Genomic DNA, 21543 nt, shown 5'->3' on the forward strand with positions numbered 1-21543 from the left:
ATTCAGTGTCCCCTCGACGATCACCAGTGGTGTACGGCCAGTGTAGGAGATCGCTCCCCACACCATGATGCCGGGTGTTGGCCCTGTGGGTGCCTCGGTCGTATGCAGTCCTGATTGTGGCGCTCACCTGCACGGCGCCAAACACGCATACGACCATCATTGGCACCAAGGCAGAAGCGACTCTCATCGCTGAAGACGACACGTCTCCATTCGTCCCTCCATTCACGCCTGTCGCGACACCACTGGAGGCGGGCTGCACGATGTTGGGGCGTGAGCGGAAGACGGCCTAACGGTGTGCGGGACCGTAGCCCAGCTTCATGGAGACGGTTGCGAATGGTCCTCGCCGATACCCCAGGAGCAACAGTGTCCCTAATTTGCTGGCAAGTGGCGGTGCGGTCCCCTACGGCACTGCGTAGGATCCTACGGTCTTGGCGTGCATCCGTGCGTCGCTGCGGTCCGGTCCCAGGTCGACGGGCACGTGCACCTTCCGCCGACCACTGGCGACAACATCGATGTACTGTGGAGACCTCACACCCCACGTGTTGAGCAATTCGGCGGTACGTCCACCCGGCCTCCCGTATGCCCACTATACGCCCTCGCTGAAAGTCCGTCAGCTGCACATACGGTTCACGTCCACGCTGTCGCGGCATGCTACCAGTGTTAAAGACTGCGATGGAGCTCCGTATGCCACGGCAAACTGGCTGACACTGACGGCGGCGGTGCACAAATGCTGCGCAGCTAGCGCCATTCGACGGCCAACACCACGGTTCTCGGTGTGTCCGCTGTGCCGTGCGTGTGGTCATTGCTTGTACAGCCCTCTCGCAGTGTCCGGAGCAAGTATGGTGGGTCTGACACACCGGTGTCAATCTGTTCTTTTTTCCATTTCCAGGAGTGTATTTTACCGCTTTGTCTAGTATTACTGTTTTGCAGCTTATTTACAACTAACATGCGCACATGTTTCGTGTACTGTGCCGTTTATTTACATGTACATTCTTTATTTACTGCAAGGAAAGATAAAGGACGATCCTGATTACTAGGAAGTCAAGATGCATGTTTTGTTTCCTTTGCTTGTCCCTAACGTGCCCCTGCTGTATCGTACTTATATTGTCCTATGACAGAACGTGCTATGAATCAACGACACACCCATTCAGCGTGATGGTGCACCGCCTCACTTCAGTGTGGATGTCCGCAATAATCTCAATGCTGTATTTCGTGGTCGCTGGATTGGGAGGGGAAGTCCTATTCCTTGGTCTGCAAATCACCTTATCCGAATCCCTTGATTACTTCCTTTGGGGATATGTAAAGTCACTTGTGTATACGGCTCCATTGGATACAGAGATGGAATTAGTTGATAAAATTGTAGTTGGCTGTGATATGATTCGAAATACACCAGTGACATTTTTCAGAGTATGTCACAATCTTGTCTTACATTGAGGTTGGCGGCTGTCACTTTAAACACATTTTGTAAGATGCAGTGCAAATGGTACGTTCATTGTGTCAGTGATGATATTTGCAGTTAACTGTAACTAATTTAAATAAGAAAGTACACAGTAATGAGATTATATTCCTATTATCTCCTTAAACTGGCTTCTCCGACCCCATGTTTCTCATCTTAAATTGTTCAGTGCAGCATCCTCTGTGTCCTGTTAAATTTTTGCACGATCTTTTGGAAACACCATGTATAAAAGAATATTAATAATCTGTTTAGCCAGTTCTTGGTAGAATATTTTATACATTCTTAATGAAAATACACGTGACACTGGTGTAACATTCTACAATATTTACTATTCTACGTAACATACCTGTTTTTGCCTATTACGATATCATGAGTTAGAAATGTAAATATGTGGAGTTGAGACATTTTTACAGGACCAAATATCAGACAGTAGTGCATCTAAAGAGAATCTCAGCTGGTATCCAAAGATCACAATTGTTAATACTTAATTTAGGATTAAAACGAAAGGAGTTACTTCAGTGAAAATGCGATGTAAGACTATTGAACTCAGATAAAAGGTACTGCTCAACAGAAGTTTGGAATACTATCGTAAAACACAGTCTACGACACTAGAGGCGCTATTGATCTACTCACTGCATGAGTTATCCAATAGGAGCCCTTACACTGGACGTTGTATACTACCGGAATTCTTCATGACAGTCTTCCAGTCATGTAAGCATAAGCTTGGCGCAGCGGCACACCGCTAGCATTCCAGTACCAACAATAGCTTCATTCAGTTCGTGTTCAGAACTATAGTAACATGCCACTTAGAGGCATACAACACTGTGACAGAGTCAGGATAGTGGCTTTACTTTCGGCAGGCCATACACAGCAGGATATTGCCGATAGGTTACATGTCACTCAAAGTCGTGAGGCTAAGGTGAGGAGAAAGTGCAGAGAGAAGGAAAATGTAAACAATACAGCTCGCAGTGGTCGTTCTTGTATGACGACACCAATGTAGGATCGTCTCCCGCAACTGTCGACTGACAGGCGCCAGAATGATTGGGAATGACTTCTCCTGGACAACAGGGATTCGTTTCTCAGACCAAACAGTACACAGAAGACTGCATCAGGATGGTATTCATTCCAGAAGACCAATTAGAAGTTTTGCACTGAACCAATAGAGCCGACGCAGTCGATGGGCCTGGACTCTCGCACAACATTGGACCATTGTAGAACGGAGTAATGTCTCGTTTGCCGACGACACCAGGATTGGTCTGCGACTGGACACTAGACGTATTAAGGTTTGGAGTAACTCTAGACGACACCAGGATTGCCTATAGATTCAGGAAGTCCATCCGTTTGCATGTGGAAGTGTAACGTTCTGTGAGACAATAATGATGCAATGTTGGGCTCCTCTACTTCCAATCTATGGCCATTTGACTCGTCTCTGATACCTCCAAGAGGTCCTACTACTGCAAAGTCCTACAGATGTGAATTCGGTGCAACTTCGTCCTATTCGGTGACAATGCAAGGCCGCTCCGTACTTTAGCAATGTCTCTGTATCTTCAAAGATGTAACATCACTCGAATGCATTGGCCAGCACAGTTCCCAGACATGAATGCAATCTGTCTTGCATGGGAACTGTTGAAGGTGGCCATTGCAAACCGTCCAAATCCATCTGACAATATTCAGGACCTCACTGAAGCTGCCATTGAAGAGTGGGACATCATAGCCAAGACAAAAGTTATGGTCTCATCCAGATAATACGTCGTAGAGTGGAAGAACTCATCCGTGTGCGAGGAGGACATAAAAAATGGTTCAAATGGCTCTGAGCACTATGGGACTTAACTTCTAAGGTCATCAGTCCCCTAGAACTTAGAACTACTTAAACCTAACCTAACCTAAGGACATGACGCACATCCATGCCCGAGGCAGGATTCGAACCTGCGACCGTAGCGGTCACGCGGTTCCAAACTGAAGCGCTTAGAACCGCACGGCCACACCGGCCGGCGAGGAGGACACACTCACTACTAAAGACTGATAATAATCAACATGAGATAAATTCACTTTTTTGTTTTCAAGACGTTCACTTAGGAGAGAGTCTGCTGTTTTTTGTAATGATTTTCTGTAGCTAAACAAAATCGTTCTAATATTCAGAAGGAATTATAATTATTTGATTAATAAGGTACTGTACAAATCCCAATGTGTGTACTGTAAGAAGAAACTGTAGTAAACTCAATGATATTTCAGACTTTTGTTGTGGTGTGTAAGTGACACATTAAATAATGAACTTTATAACAATTTAAAGCAATTGTTCCGAGAAGAAAATAATTCGAATGAACTTTGGTGACGTGCATCAAGGGAGTGACAGAAAAAAAATAATTTAGTCTTTAACAGAGCCATTATTACAAACATGTAAGATAAACAAGTGAGGTTAAGTAGGTAAGAAAAGCAGCTGTGATTGTACAAAGTATTTCTTTTAACAGAGTAACTGAAACTGTAGTAACTGAAATAGAGGAAAAATTGGAGCCTGTGAGTAGGAGGGGTAATTTACAACATGCTCTGGATGGAACTACGAGTAGTGTCATCTGCCATTAGAAGTAGCGAGCAAGGAAACTGTGATCATTCAGTACTAAGTTTGGGCAAATGGACGCATTTTTATCAATTTCGATTATTTTAAGGTAGTTCATCTTCCTCCATTTATGAATCTGATTCGTAGACTTCGTGCTACAACTTGAGACAGTGGCCTTCTTTAATCAGGTGTCTTGCAAAAGTAGTGTTTCCTTTTCTAAGTTTCCAATATCATTTGTATGTCTTACCTGTTTGTAATATTGGACCTGTTACAGCCGAAGTTTTTTTAAAGCCACTCCCTTCGAACATGGCATCTTCATTGTTCAGTTTATTTTGTTTTCAGTACAATATTTTTGTAGCTTTTCAATAAAATAGTCCATTACTTAAGTGTCACATACTTGTAATTTACTTGAGTTCATTTGTTTCATATAACATTTTCACAGGAATAATTCCTCTCGTTTTAGTACAAAACCAAACATTACCGACTGTCATATGAGGAAACCAATTGAGATACTGTGTAGAATCAAATCATCAGTTCAAAATCTTTGGTACTACAAATTTCCCGGCCACAAACATCTGCGTAGCTTGACGGCGGCGTAAGAGTTGAAAACCGGTTTGTAAAACAAAATAATAAATATTGCAGAATATTACACCAGTATCGTGGACGTTTTGATTTATAAAGTATTAAATGATTAATTTTATTAAAGGAATGTTGTGGTCCACACCAGTATTTTGCAACACTCACCAAATATGGCACAAAGATGCGAGCACGTAGGCCTATCCCTCTTCGTCCGCTTTCACCTACACTTACCAGGAGGAGATAAATTACGTCTGGCTTATTCGTTTATTTTGAGAGAAGTGGAAATGCGACAGCGTCAAAGACGAAATTGCTCAAGTCAGCGCCCAGTCGACAAGATACACCACCATTCAGCTAAACAGAAAGAGTTATGCAGCAGCATAGGGGGTTGTGATACATTACTCATACACGAACTGTTATCTTTTTCTTTTGGAAAGGGCGTAGTTAAAAACGCCTAGTCAACATAATGTTAAAGGACAAAACAGGTAAACGAGCTATGTCTCAAGACATTCTTCAAGATATTCTACACTACAGTCGCATGCTGCTGCAGGTGGCATTCTGAGACGGTGTCTTCGAATCCATCGAATTTAGAATGTGCATCAGCAACCAATTATGTGTTATGCAACGATGCGAAACCTCAGCTGAGTAGTGAATACCAAGTCTGGCTCTAACCTCGTTTATTTCATCCCTATTTACAATAATTACAGACATTTTTCCGCAAAAAACCTTCAGCTATGCTGCCTCCGAAACCGAGAACCGCACCCCGATGCTGTCTTCTCGTACCGTCTCAGAAGCTTATTTTCTATACAGCCTCAGTCGGTTGTGTCACTGATGATGTTCGTTGCACTCCTGCTCAACTATTATGAAAGTCTGTCCCAGATACGACGTGCCACACAGGCACGGATTGTTGTAAACACCCACTTTGTGGAGACCGACACAGTGCATAGCATTGCCAAGCAGATCTTTTTTTATCTTCATGGTTGGGAGTGAAAAGCATTGGACGTCATGTTGTAGGAATCTACTGATTTTTCCGGTGAATGGGTTCGCAAGTACACTCCTGGAAATTGAAATAAGAACACCGTGAATTCATTGTCCCAGGAAGCGGAAACTTTATTGACACATTCCTGGGGCCAGATACATCACATGATCACACTGACAGAACCACAGGCACATAGACACAGGCAACAGAGTATGCACAATGTCGGCACTAGTACAGTGTATATCCACCTTTCGCAGCAATGCAGGCTGCTATTCTCCCATGGAGACGATCGTAGAGATGCTGGATGTAGTCCTGTGGAACGGCTTGCCATGCCATTTCCACCTGGCGCCTCAGTTGGACCAGCGTTCGTGTTGGACGTGCAGACCGCGTGAGACGACGCTTCATCCAGTCCCAAACATACTCAATGGGGGACAGATCCGGAGATCTTGCTGGCCAGGGTAGTTGACTTACACCTTCTAGAGCACGTTGGGTGGCACGGGATACATGCGGACGTGCATTGTCCTGTTGGAACAGCAAGTTCCCTTGCCGGTCTAGGAATGGTAGAACGATGGGTTCGATGACGGTTTGGATGTACCGTGCACTATTCAGTGTCCCCTCGACGATCACCAGTGGTGTACGGCCAGTGTAGGAGATCGCTCCCCACACCATGATGCCGGGTGTTGGCTCGGTCGTATGCAGTCCTGATTGTGGCGCTCACCTGCACGGCGCCAAACACGCATACGACCATCATTGGCACCAAGGCAGAAGCGACTCTCATCGCTGAAGACGACACGTCTCCATTCGTCCCTCCATTCACGCCTGTCGCGACACCACTGGAGGCGGGCTGCACGATGTTGGGGCGTGAGCGGAAGACGGCCTAACGGTGTGCGGGACCGTAGCCCAGCTTCATGGAGACGGTTGCGAATGGTCCTCGCCGATACCCCAGGAGCAACAGTGTCCCTAATTTGCTGGCAAGTGGCGGTGCGGTCCCCTACGGCACTGCGTAGGATCCTACGGTCTTGGCGTGCATCCGTGCGTCGCTGCGGTCCGGTCCCAGGTCGACGGGCACGTGCACCTTCCGCCGACCACTGGCGACAACATCGATGTACTGTGGAGACCTCACGCCCCACGTGTTGAGCAATTCGGCGGTACGTCCACCCGGCCTCCCGCATGCCCACTATACGCCCTCGCTCAAAGTCCGTCAACTGCACATACGGTTCACGTCCACGCTGTCGCGGCATGCTACCAGTGTTAAAGACTGCGATGGAGCTCCGTATGCCACGGCAAACTGGCTGACACTGACGGCGGCGGTGCACAAATGCTGCGCAGCTAGCGCCATTCGACGGCCAACACCGCGGTTCCTGGTGTGTCCGCTGTGCCGTGCGTGTGATCATTGCTTGTACAGCCCTCTCGCAGTGTCCGGAGCAAGTATGGTGGGTCTGACACACCGGTGTCAATGTGTTCTTCTGTCCATTTCCAGGAGTGTAAATATTAATAAATTTGTCCACAGTGCTCGCTAGGTTAGTCAGTTGAATTTATATTCCCTTAGAATACTACTCCTGAGTTCGCATTTCCTGTGAAATAATTTGATAGCACAGTGTATCAAATTCCCCAACTCCATATTACTTTGTGTCCGTTGGTGATTATTGGAGGCGTGTAGACACAGATCTGCGTTTCAAGAGTATGTGCACACATTTTAACCAAGATATCTACATCCACACATACATACATACTTGACTAGCCAGTGAACAGTGCAAGGCGGATGGTACCTCCTACAGATATTAATGATCTAATTATAATTCCATTCGCGTATTGAGCGCCTGAAAATGGACCATCTATATGCCTCTGCATTCACCCTAACCTCTCTTCCCTTATTTTGAGCGTCCCTATGCGAAATGTACTATGTTGAAGCGGAACTGCCCTATAATTATTCAAGAATAAAGCCGAGAGGCTTTGGCGAGAAGGAAGTCAAGAGAGAACAAACATATAAATAGGAACTTCACCTTTGTCAGAAATATTACCATTTTAACTTTTGCGAACATCTTTGTTTAACTTTAGTGTGCGCTGTACCGACCTGTTAGTATCCTAGTAGTGTGCTTCTGAACACATTCGTTGTCTGCTCTCATGCCTACTTAATACCGGGTCCGGACACAGAATAGAACTCTATAGTTGGTAACAGAGTGTCTTTTATGCGATTTCTTTAGAGTTAGACAGCTGTTTCTTAGGTATATTTCTACAAATGTAGAGATTAGACGCTCCGAAACATCATGAAATTTCCTTGTACCATGTGGTTATATCACAAACATGTTGTCCGGATGATAGAGACGAGAAAAATGGAATTTATAAGTTATAATACCTTTCCTTCAAAATATTCAATGTATAATTTCACCAAAACTGGCGATAGTTTGTTCATAATAGTTTTCATTAAACATTAATTAGGTTGTGGTGTGACTCGTCCTGAATAGTCCAGTAACACAATCTTATATTTCTTCTTAGAAGTTCATATTTAAAACATTCCGAAATTTGGGGAACACCATTGTGAAAAACATCGTATATGCTTTACACATATACTTGGAGATCAAATAAACTGAAATTGGATTAAATGCTCTTCAGGCTAGTTTCGAAGGGCCTTGTCAGGTCACAAAACTTGGAGTCGTCCCAACGATTCCATTATCCATAAGACACGTTAAGTCCTAGAGGATGGGTAAGGTTCACACTGCAGTCTAGTATAGTGAATTTAAATCTAAGACTGGACTCATACCAGCAGTATCACAGTCTTCTCACTGTGCAGAATCTGTTTTATTTTGTGTGTGGCTTGTGGTTTATTGTGTGATGACACTCGAGTTAAGTGTAAGTTTATACTCAGAATCTGATCAGTTTCGTTGTGTAGTTTAAACCGCAGAAACGTGCTCTAAGGAAAGTTTCAAGTAGCTAATTCTAACATACCAGTCAAATATAAGCAGCGATCCACGCTCAGCAATAATCATAAATAATTTGAAGTAGTAACACTTTCAAGCGGCATTTCATTCGGTCACTCATCAAACGGTGTGTTTCAGTTTGGCAGGGCAAACTGTGTTTGTCACCTGTCTTTCAATTTATTACTGTTGTATTTCTTGGAGCTAATGAAACTTTGCTTACTCATGGGATGCGGAAACAGCGACTGCATACAGCTGTTTGGCCTTTCGTTAAACGTGTTTCGATAAATTAGAAATGTTAATTGTGACCCAAGGCGATATTCTATTCCAATCGTGTTTCACATAAATTACGTTTCATAAATGATGGAAAACAAATACTGTTAAAATACTTCGTCACTAACTTCAGTGTTTCATAAAACGGCACCCTTGACTTTCCTTTCGCAAGCAATACTCCAGTGCATGAAAGCAACGGTCCACATTGGAGGTCCGTTGTTGCACATAGTTTTAATTACCTTGAAATTTGGTACCACCATACATACTGTTCCATTTTGTACGTTTCACAGACCACATCTGTGGTGTCACCGCCAGACACCACACTTGCTAGGTGGTAGCTTTAAATCGGCCGCGGTCCATTAGTACATGTCGGACCCGCGTGTCGCCACTGTCAGTGATCGCAGACAGAGCGCCACCACACGGCAGGTCTTGAGAGACGTACGAGCACTCGCCCCAGTTGTACGGACGACTTTGCTAGCGACTACACTGACGAAGCCTTTCTCTCATTTGCCGAGAGGCAGTTAGAATAGCCTTCAGCTAAGTCCATGGCTACGACCTAGCAAGGCGCCATTAACCATTGCTATAGAGAGTCTCACTTGTATCATCCAGAATGCTGTATACAAATGATGGGCTAAAGTTAAGTATTCCAGCAGCTACGTACTTTTCTTTATAGCATTCATTACGTATCCTGTTTCAGACCTAACGCCAGCCAGCGTGTGTAAACGCGTGCCTTTCGGTTACCCGTCACTGTGGACTGGCTGTCTTGTCAGTCCACTACAACATCCGCTACCGACCTAAAATAACAAATCTTGTAAACGTGAGAGTTAGCAAACAGATTACCGATCGCCTAAGCCCCAGGATCTGACAATACAAATGAAGAACGGTAAAAGAATTTTGGAATCTGTCGTACAGATATAAGAAGATCTTTGACAGCTGACAGTTCTTAGCTGTAGCGCAAATAGCTGCAGACGTAGACACGTGAAGCAGCAGTGCCAAGTGAGCTGCTACTATCACGGATTTTCTTTTAGTGACTCTACTACAGAAAACAAGAACGCATCAGATCTGCCAAGTAAGACATCAACAGAATTGTGGCTGGTACCACGTTAAACTGTAGGTCCCCATATAACTGGCTGGATAAAGTCAGTTCGAAGGTCAGAGGAAGGCAACGGCGTACCACCTCCAACAGGGCGATGCCCAGTAAAGTACTGCGGTGTCCAAAACAGTCTTCGGATTGACGTCTGAGTTACTTTTTACGTAGAAAAATGCTTTCTACAACAAAGGAACTGTTGTGGATTGGCAAGAGAGCCAACCCCGTGTTATTAGAGGAAGCCGAAAGGCACGCGTTTTAGCTCACGCAGGCTGGCGTGAGGTCTGGAACAGGAAAAAGAAATTAGACTAGCAAAAAAGGACGTAGCTGTGGAATACTTAACTTTAATCCATAAATGGTGAACATCGCTCTTGACGGTACATGTTTTACAGCATCAATAGGAACTGGTAATGGCGCCTTGCTAGGTCGTAGCAAATGACGTAGCTGAAGGCTATGCTAACTATCGTCTCGGCAAATGAGAGCGTATTTTGTTAGTGAACCATCGCTAGCAAAGTCGGCTGTACAACTGGGGCGAGTGCTAGTAAGTCTCTCCAGACCTGCCGTGTGGCGGCGCTCTGTCTGCAATCACTGATAGTGGCGACACGCGGGTCCGACGCATACTAACGGACCGCGGCCGATTTAAAGGCTACCACCTAGCAAGTGTGGTGTCTGGCGGTGACACCACAGGAACTGTGCTGGCGTAAGGTGTTGACATCAAAATACGGGAGTTTAGGCTATATGTGGTGCATCACATCGTGTGGATGTGATATGTGAGTAATGAAAAACTAAGAACACATTACAATACTGTGAAAGTGATGGTCCAGAAGGAATTTAGATCATAAGACAATAAGAAATAAAATGAACAGTTCTTACAAATAATGCGTGAGGAAAATATCTGTTGAAAACTGTATGAAAGGAATTGAGAAGACGTAACATATTCTGTAGAGTGATTGGAGGATAAAAGAAAGAGGAATGGCTATACAAAATGTAGAGTAACAAAATAACTGATGATGTGTTGCTGGTGTGAAAAATACAAAAGATTTTTAGCTGGGATCATGCGATGGAGGATAGCCTTGAACAAATCCGAAGATAGTACCGAGTGGTTATAATGAAAGTTCAACTACTCACAGAGGTCCAGTGCGGGTTGTAATTACCGTATGGCAGCGAAATTTTATAGATATTCTAATGATTTAATGCAGAACCGATTTATGCTGGAAAAAAATTGTTCCAATTTTGGCAACCAGAGGAAACTTGGCACTGTGAATTCATATAGATGGATTAGGAATAGGGGATGGGCAGAAAAGTTCAGATAAGTAAAAGGCACAAGCTTGCAGTTATTTATCAACCTCTGCTTACACAATTTGTTCAATATGAGCGCTAGAGACGCTGAAGATCGCTGTATATCCACCTGGTGGCCCACCCTGGAGTTAATTTTTTCCCAGAATAAATCGGCTCCGCATTAACGCAATAGAATATCTTCCGACTTTCTTTGCCAGACGATAATTACAGCCCACACAGGATATCCGAGAATAGTTGCGTTTTAGTTATAACCACTCGGTATAAGAAGATTTCAAATTACCAAACTAATTGGCACAGTATGTAACATTTTAATCTGAATTATATTATATTCAGTTTTCGCAGTTTGTGTGTTTTAGCTGTGACAGTCGGTCATTTCCTACGTGTATCATTTGCGTTACATACTTATTTGAAGGAGACAAGATATTACCACTAGAACTGACACTACTACGTGAAGTCTACAGGTAATCCGGCGCAGAAAATCTGCATTCGCGAGGAGGTGTTCGCCATTTCAAGAAGGGTTCTCAAAATTAATTCGAGAAGCGGCAGGTAGGTGGCGGGTGTGAGACAAGATGGCGCCGATGCGCCGCGGCTGCGGCGAGCGGCAGGACGGCTATTCGCGTCATGTTCCGGAAGCGGCATTAGCAAGTCGACAAGAAGCCGGCCGCTGGATGGGCTGTCTGCCGGCCGCAGGCGCCGCTCTGAATAACAATGGCGCCGAGGAAGCGGCACGTAGACGCCGCCGACGCCGACGACGAGGCCGACGCCGACGCCGACGCCGGGCGCCGCGCCGTTCGCACCCGCCGCGCGCTGCTCCGTGCAAATTATTCCACGGCAGCCTCGCGAGGAAACCAGGGATGCATCACTGACCTATGAAGCTGTCCAAACAGTTCAATAGGGCTGTCACGAGCTTGACGAATCACGGCTACTTCATACATAATTTCTACTCCTGCTAGAGAAAAAGTGACGAGTGAAAAGGTCTTATCTCTTTAACTCCGTCGAGGCTCTTCAGTTACACGTCTTACAGATCTTAGTCTTGATGCAACTGTTGGCTGCAGCCAGAAGGTAGGCGACATGTATTTTCTACACTGGTGAAAATGGAAAGTGTTACATCACGAAGCACCAGCTGTAAATTTCTCAAACAATATGGTGTTTCCCGGCTCGTGAAGGACATTACGCGATTAAACTTTCATTCCAATCGAAACTAATGTCCATATCAAAAGAAGGCATGACCCCACAGGCACAAATACACTTTAACATAAAAAAAATGACGCAGCACGAAGGAATTCACCGAAGGGGACGGAAATAGATAGATGGGATGCACATGTGCAGAAAAACAAATGATAGCAATTGCAGAGTAATTGCAAGATTTATGCAAGAGGACGAATTTCACAACCTGAGACAGCCAATAACGCGTTGGTTCGCCTCTGCCCCTAATGTAAGCAGTTATTCATCTTGGCGTTGATTGATAGAGTTTTTGGTTGTTTTTCTGAGGGACGTCCTGCTGAATTCTGTCCAGCCGGCGAGTTACATTGTAAATATCCCGGGATGGTTTGAGGGCCCTGCCTATAATGCTCCAGTTATTCTGAATTGAGGATAAATCTGGCGACCTTGCTGGTCCCGGTAGGTTTGATAAGCACGAAGAGAAAAAGTGAAACTTATGCCATATGGTCGGTCATTATCTTGCTGAAATATAAGCCCAGGATCGTCGAGGTACCACTGTGTTATAAAGTGCAGCCGATGACTACAAACGGGATCCTGCTGTGAAAAGGAATGGCACCATCGCTCTTGGTTGTCGCGCCTTATAGCAGGCGACAGTGAGGTTCCCATCCCACCACTCTCTCCGGACACATCTTCAGTATGGCATCTCATTGACTGGAGCAGAACTGTCTTCAGCGATTTGATCTCCTTCGAACTGAGCGCCGATGACCAGCGCACCAACGCCACTATTGCCCACCACACGGCCTAACATCCAGAAGTGATGGTCTGGGGTGCCATTTCATTTCGGAAATGTCTGCCCTATCTGGATAGTTCCTCCGTGGTGAGTGGGTGAGTATTTTTTCTTTTTTGTTTTGTTTTGTTCTTGGAATGTACATTCTTGTAAGCGTCTTGTCTTGGAAACAAACAGTCTACGAATGTCACACAGGAATTTCTGGCCATGTCTGAAACAAATGGTGTGTCACTTCTTGAAGACTGCCGGCTGGAAGTTAATACGAAAGTGATGGGATTCCAAGAATGCTGTGAGGGTGACAGTTCAGGGGAGCAGGCAGCCTAGTCAAGAATCATGGTGTGAACTGCTGTGTGGGGTGTGGCACTACTCTGTTGGAATATACCTAATGGTACCCTGGTTGAAAAACAGGGTTTTTCTTGCCACGCACTTACAAGCATTCAGACTCCCTTCAGTATTTACACAATCAGCCCTTTTATAACATAAGACAGCTCCCCTCGCTATTATTATCAATAAATGTAAAGATCTAAGGGTAATGAAACGTCTCGGTAGAGCCTTTCCATAAGCCTGTTGCCTCCTGTGACCTTGGGTCACACAGTTTTGCACATCAGAGGTTTGCAGTTTAGTTCTAGCAACCACAGGAGGACTGAGCAGTGGATATCAGACAAATTTTGTGCCTGCATGACATGAATACAAACAAGCTGTGTCTGTTTACGCAAGCAATTCAGTTTATTATCCTCCACATTTTACGTGCAAACCTGAATTCGAACATCCGCCTATCGCGTTCATTCTATATTTTACCGTATATGTATCTGCATGTGAACGAATGAGTATTTTTTGTATATTTCGGGGTTTGTTGGGTAGTAGTAGTTGCTTGGAGTGTTGTCTGCTTGGAGCGGAAGAAAAATTGTTTGTCCTCTGCTCTGAGCAAAGGATGACCAGTCGAGAGTCCCTCTTAACTGAAAAGATAGGTCTACCCTTCAGGCATGGGGGTGGTGTATTGTTGGGTGATGGCGGAATCGGTCCCTATGGTCAGTTCCGTCTATAATCCGGGGTAGCTGAGAGCTTTGTTCAGAATTGCACTCTTCGTTTGGTCGCCAGTGAGTATGGTCATAGGGATGCGTAAGCCTTCTGCTGAGTTAGAATATGACTTTAAGCGCGTTTTGTAGTTTCTAAAGAAATAGTTAAAAATAAAGTTCCATCAGGTTAGCTAAAGTGAAGTATTTATTTTTCAGTTCGTTTTTAGATTCTGGAGTAGAATATGTTTGTTTAAGACTTTACTAGTGAACGAAAAATCCCTTTTTCCTTTCTAACACTGGGGTGCAATAATCACCAGTAGGGGTGAACCATTAACTCAAAATATCGTGTGCTGTGGTGTGATTGAATCTACATAAGTGTGTGCTTTTATTTTTCTGATTTTCCGTATTTTTCTGTTTGAGTTTTGTTGTAACAGTTCTGATACTAAATGTAACTGGGTTTTCTCTTTTGATGTTAGTCAGTTGTCAGGATGAGCATTCTAAAGCATTATGAAAATACTAAATTAGTTAATTCTTCTCTCTTAACAACATGTGGGTAGGGTGGGTTCTTCCTTGGCTCGGGTATGAGGTACAATGAAACAGCATTTTTACGTAAGATAAATTTTATTGAAGATTTGTACAACTGTTTCCTTACTCGATGTTCTGGCTCTGAAAGCGGCAGCTGTGTCGTTTGCGAAGCCTTGTGCTGTGGCAGCGGCGGCGTCTGATTACGCGTGGCAGTGTGTCTCTCTTGTCGCCGTCTCGCCCAGCTGACTGGAGACGCGCAGCGTGAGGTGGCCCGTTTAATTATTGCGAGCGAAGTCGTGCATCGGATGGTGATACCTTGGATGTGGCGTCCCAGTGTTTCTCTTCTCTAAGCGGCCGCGTGTGTTGTGCGTCGGCCAGCAGAGTGGCACGGCAGGGGAAGGCCAGTATCCCGGACTCGAACAACGGATTCCTGCTTGCCAGTCTTCGGCTGTCAGATCTTCATCCCAGCTCACAGGTGGCTGCTGACGTGAGGCTGTCTCCTTCCCGTCCTCACGAGTCACCCGGGTACGTAAAAATCAGACTTCAAATACCTTTTAACTTCTGTCTTCTGGCGCCGAGGCTGCTGCTTGCTATTCCATTACAGCGGCGGACTTGGTGCGTCTGTGCTTGATGTAGTCTCTTCTTGCATGACGGTCTTCAGCACCGAAACTGACTGAAAGCTACTGCTACTCTTCTCTTCCTCCTTCTTCGTCTGTCGGGCCCACTGTGTCTCGTGTATTTATTCACTTCAGTTTACTGGAGGTGAACGACTTCACGGTCATTGCCTCCTCTGTAATGTTGAAAAGCTTCTCGAAGAATCTTCTTAACGTCGGTCATTGGCTCTTAGAATGTAGGCGAGGGCCTTTGATCACATGTGACGACTGAGAAACACGTGAGCCGGTCATTGCCTCTTCTGTCACGTTGAAAAGCTTCTCGAAGAATCTTCTTAACGTCGGTCATTGGCTGTTGGAATGTAGGCGAGGGCTTTTGCTCACATGTGACAACTGAGAAACACGTGAGCCGGTCGGGCGATGCCCTGATGGCTGAATCGACAATGCCCGCTTATGTAGAACTTTCTGACTTCATGGTCATTGTCTCTTCTGCTCTGCTGTTCTGCCCGCTGTTTGCCAGTGTGTGACTCTCGAAACTAAACCAAGTTTTTCATTTATATTCTAATTTCTACTTCACTTTGATTTCACTAATTTATTTACTTAAGTACCACTCAACGCTGTGTCTGGTCCATACTCGTGTTTGAGTTTCAAGTACATTACGCGAAAAACCATGTGTGCTGCGAGTTGTTTGTAATCATACTTCTTGATTCGGTTTAAATTTCAATTCTGCCAGTAGATAATCTGAACTTTCAGATTTGAGTGCTTATTGCGAATTTTTTAGAGCTGCCTTGTTCGTTGGAGAGCTATGTGTTCTGCGAAACTGTTCTCAATATTCATTCTTGTAAGACCAGTTCTCTCAGTGTGGCTCGCAGTCATTTAATTTTGTCATGCTTTTAGTCAGCTTTCCGGTATTCTTGATGTTCCTATTTTTTTTGCAACAGATAAGTACGTATAAGTGTGTTTGGTAACTTGCCACGCAGAGCGGTCAGCTCTGGATTACCGGGCGCGATTTATTATGCTTGGATATTACTTTTCAAAATGTACTAAACGGGTAAGACCTCTTTACAGGCTCGCAGTAAACAATGTCTTGATTTGTTCTATGTGTATGAGTGAATGTTTTCCGTACTTTTTCTCTCTCCCCCTCACTGAAGTTACAGCAGAAAGTGCTTTATCTTATTGTATTACCTTAATGCTTTAATGTTCAGGCGCCAGGTTACAATGTTAGCTGAACACCCCAGCACTTTAAAGTGTTCTTTCAATGAGTAAACCCAATTCCTGAAAATTGACCTCGTGTCTCCTGTTGGCTCATTTACGATTGTTTAAGAGCATTTCCCATTTTTCGAAATTGTGATTTTATGCTTGCCTTATATGTTTCCTCAGAATTGCTGTAAAGAGGTAAATTCGTGAGACCAGTATGTTCAGCCAAAGAGGAATGAGTAATATTCCAAGCCGTTGGCATATCAATGACGTTCATAAAATGTCCCAATTAATTTAAATGAAATTAATATTTCCCATTGTATTAATTATTCAGTTGATGTTCTAGTTCTTTCTTAACGCTTAGGAAGGGCTATGGCTGGTGGCTACCCTGTTCCGTTATCATAGTTTTGTCTCTAGCAATGGCTTAACCACTCAAAAGTACCGTTGTTTACGAAGATTCCACGTAGTAACAAAACGACAACGAACTTGCAGTAATTTCGCAAGTACCCCCAGGAAGTGTGATAGGACTGTTGCTGTTTACAATGTACAGGGTGATTACAATTAAAGTTAAGCTTTCAAAACTCTGTAGAAATAACGCTACTGGTCAGAGTGACGTCAAATTGCAGTGGAATACTATCGGAGAAGGGGGAGAACGTATGGCAGAAGAAAAAAAAATAGTGTGAAAATTGATCAATAGATGGCGCTCTATGTGTCAGACTACGTAATGAAAACACCTGTCATGCGCAAGAAACATTTAAGTTGGTATAAACACGCCAGGTACACGGCTGTTCCTCGTTTCGCGTCTGCGACGTTCGACATGACTGTTTCAATGCAGGATCGAGCTCTGCTTGTAAAGCTGTATTCAAGAATGATGACTGTGCACAAGTCTCTCTGCAGAAGTTCCTGACGCTGAAGGGTTTAAAAAAATGATTCGGAAATTCGAAAAACACGGGTTCTTTTGGTGAGAAACCTGGTAGAGGGAGGAAACGAATTGATTCGATGTCAGTATCAGCAGTGGCCACAGCAACGCAGGAGGAAACGAGTAGTGGTGTGCAAACGTGTAGTGCACGGAGAATTGCCCGTGAGTACGGTGTGTAAAATCCTACGAAACGTCCTTCTTTGCTATCCATTCAAAATTACCCCTGTGCACGAGTTCCTTCCTGTTGATCTGCCAGCAAGAGAGACCTCTGCTTTAGAATTTCTTGCTCGTATGGAAGTGAACAATGACTGGCCGTGGAAGATTTTGTGGACAGACGAAGCCCACTTCCATCTGACAGGATATGTCAATACACATAATTGTCGAATATGGGCAACGGAAAATCCACACGCAAATCTACCAGTACCACTTCATCCTGAAAAGGTCACTGTGTGGTGCGGGTTTACGGCATCATTTATCGTAAGGCCATATTTTTTCGAAGAGACAGGTACTTTCAGTCCTGTTACCCATACCGTCACTGTTAAGCGCTATGAGTGTCTTTTGTGTAACCATGTCATTCCATTTCTCTAACAGCGTGGATGTGTGGGTGGGATCATTTTTATGCAAGATGGCGCTCTTCCGCACATTGCAAATACAGTTAAGCAGCTGCTGAAGCGCCATTTCGAAAATGCGAGAGTTAATAGCCGCCATTTCCCTACAGCCTGGCTGTGCCGATCACCTGATCTTAATCCGTGCGGCTTCTCGCTGTGGGGTTACCTGAAAGATGTTGTGTTAAGTGTTCCGAATGCAAACTTAGCTACATTGAAGCCACGCATTGCGCAACACATTCTGAACATGACCCCGGAAACACTTCCATCAGTTTTGGAACATTCTGTCTCTCGGTTTCAAGTTGTTGCAGAAAACGGGGGATAACATATTGAACATGTTTTGCGACAGTCACACGGAAATTAATAATCCGATTTAATTTTGATTTATGCTTTTTATGCGGTTTTTGGCCTCAGGACAATTAAAAACCGAAGTGATTGATGCTTTTTAGGCGGCGCTTAGCCTCAGCACAATTAAAAACCGATTTATCCGATCCGATGTGACATGACCTAGCCATGGTGGATGGGCCTACGTAATTAACACTATCACACCTGATACACCCATGCACGCTGAGTAGTGCAGTTTGTTTAACGTCAAATGTATACCTTAGGCATTGTTTTATGGTTCATTTCTCATTTGTAGCTGACCACTATTAAATTATTATGCTTACAGCGCCATCGATTGCTACATTTTGTAACTATTTACTTTTCTTCTGCCATACGTTTTCCTTATTCTCCGATAATATTCCGTTGCAGAGGTTTGAAAGTTTAACCTCAATTACAAACACCCTGTATATAAACGATCTAGCAGAAAGAGTCAGAAGCACTTTAAGACAGCGTGCAGATGAAACGGTTGTCTATAAGAAAATAACAATGCATAATCTATAGAGCACTGATCAATGGTGCAGTTTTGGCAGTTGACCCCGACCGTAGATAAATGTGACGTACTGCGCATACTTAGGAAAAGAAATCCACTGACGCACAACTACAATACTGATGAGAAATTGCTGGAAACAGTATCCACCATAAAATACAGGGTGTCCGAAAAGACTTTCCCTGATTACATGAATTGATAACTCAAGCTAGAAGTAAGATACAGATATGAAACATGTGTCCAATTGTTTACAACTATCAAAGTTTTTTTCTGTTTTGGTTCGCAGTACGTAAGTAGTGGATAAGGTGCAGTGCCCAAGAAGCCATGTTAACCAATCAGGAGAAGGCACAGTGTGTCCCGTGGTACCATGAGACACGATCACCAACCACAGTGCAGAGACACTTCCAGACAACATTTGGAAGGAATCCACCTGATGTCCAGAGCATTAAAGCCTGGTATGAGAAGTTCCAGAACTCAGGATCGGTTGCTGACCTTCCGAGGTCTGGTCGACCAAGAACCTCAGCAGACAGGGTGGAAGCTGTAAGGCAGTCTTTTCTGCGAAGTCCGAAGAAATCGGTGCGCAGGGTCTCACGTGAATTACAGATGCCAAAAAGCACTCTCTCCATGACATTTTACACAAACGTTTATTGTTTCGTGCATACAAAGTGCAAATCTTTCAAGTCTTGTTGCCCAATGACAGTACACGTCGATATGACTTTGCGGTAGAAATGCTATCACGTATCGAGGACGATGATATCTCAGACGAATTGCCTTTCCGACGAATCGACCTTTTTTGTCAGTGGAGTAGTGAATCGCCATAATGTGCGCATTTGGGGTTCACAACCCCCTGGCGAGGTCATGGAGTGCACCAGAGGCAGTCCAAAGGTGAATGTTTGGTGCGCGCTATTGCACGATCGAATTATCGGGCCATTCTTCTTCACTGAGGCCAGCGTCACATCTGCAGTGTATCTGGACATGTTGCAACTGTATGCTGTTCCTCAGCTGCTTCAGTATCACCCCGATGTCTTGTTTCAGCAAGACGGTGCACCGCCTCATTGGGGTTTGGACGTCCGTGCCTATCTCGATATGACCTTTCCTGGGCGATGGATTGGTCGTGATGGGACAACGGTATGGCCTCCACGCTCTCCTGACATAACTCCATTAGACTTACCGAACACGTGACCAGATCTTGAAACCCTGCGGCAAAGGATAACCACAATCGTTGAATTGGTCCCTCCAGTGATGTTGGCTAATGTGTGGACGGAAATTGAATATCGCCTAGATGTGCTACGTGCTACCAAGGGTGCTCATGTGGAAGTTTACTGACGTGTGAAAAAAATCTTTGATAGTTTGTAAACAATTAGACACCCGTTTCATATTTGTATCTTACTTCTAGCCTGAGTTATCAATTTATGTAATCATGGAAAGACTTTTCGGACACCCTGTATCTAGGAACAGATCTATCTATCCGGAGCAACCTCAACAGGAAAACCACATAAAACAAATAGTAGGAAAAGCAGATGCCAGACTCAGATTCATAAGAAGAATTTTAAAGAAATGTAACTTATCTGCGAAAGAAGCGTCTTTCAACGCACCTGTTAGTCCGATTGTTGAGTATTGATCATCAATTTGGAACTACTGCGCGGTAGGACTGATAGTAGAGATGGAGACGGTCCAACGAAGGGCGATGTGTTTCTGCTCGGGATCGTTTAGTCGGCGCGAGAGCGTTACGGAGACGATCAACAAACTCAAGACAAGCAGTATGCCTCATGTAGATTACTTTCCGGGCAGAGTTGGACAACATATTACCTTCCCCCAACTATATCCCGCGAAATGATCGTGACAGAAAATTCGAGAAATTACAGTCAACACAGAGGCTTACCGACAATCATTGTTCCCATGCGCCATTCGCGAGTGAACAGGGAAGGGGTCGATCAGTTAGTCGTACCATAAGCACCCTCCACCACACATCGTTACGCGCTTGTGGAGTACGGTGAGGAAAGCTGCTCCCTGCGACCTCTCGTCAGATCGTCTACGGACACTTTCGCTGCTACAAATACAAACGAAGCTCATTGTTGGACACCACCTACCGTTTCGTGGAGGCACACTGTCTACAACCTCTGGAAGAATTCAGCTGTCGCTCTATTCGTTAGAACCAGTGGAACAATCCTACTACCCACTCTTTATTTAGCGGGAATCAGACCTTCAACTTTATTTATAAGTCTTATTTTATTTGAAATAGATTTTGATGTTACGTCACGCCACTTTCGGGCCCACCATCTTCCCATGGTGCAGCCATTCTCGAAGGTCTCGTGACTGCTCTTCTTGCCACACTGCCGTTCTCAATCTGTCTGGCCTCTACTGTTCTGCATATGCACTGCAGCCAACAATCTGTGCAGTCGTCGATATCATGTTCCCTTGTCCCTCATGCCAAGGCTTCGGCTCGTTTTAAAGTCGGAAAGATGACAATAAGCTGCAAGTTCATGTCCTCAGGGTATCAGGGCCTATTCGGCAAAGTTTCCCACACAATCGACTTATCGTTTGGCGTTCTCCCCCTTCCCATACTTCTCGACACTCCAGTAGGTTTCTGCCATTAATTATGATACACGTTGTATAGATATCTTACACTTCGGCGCCCATATCAGCTTGGCGTCCAAAGTGGCCGCTACTAATTGCGATGCGTCCTGCATAGAAATCTTACAGTTGTGGCGC

Source organism: Schistocerca cancellata, chromosome 1 (assembly GCF_023864275.1).
Source record: "Schistocerca cancellata isolate TAMUIC-IGC-003103 chromosome 1, iqSchCanc2.1, whole genome shotgun sequence".
Lineage (NCBI taxonomy): Eukaryota > Metazoa > Arthropoda > Insecta > Orthoptera > Acrididae > Schistocerca > Schistocerca cancellata.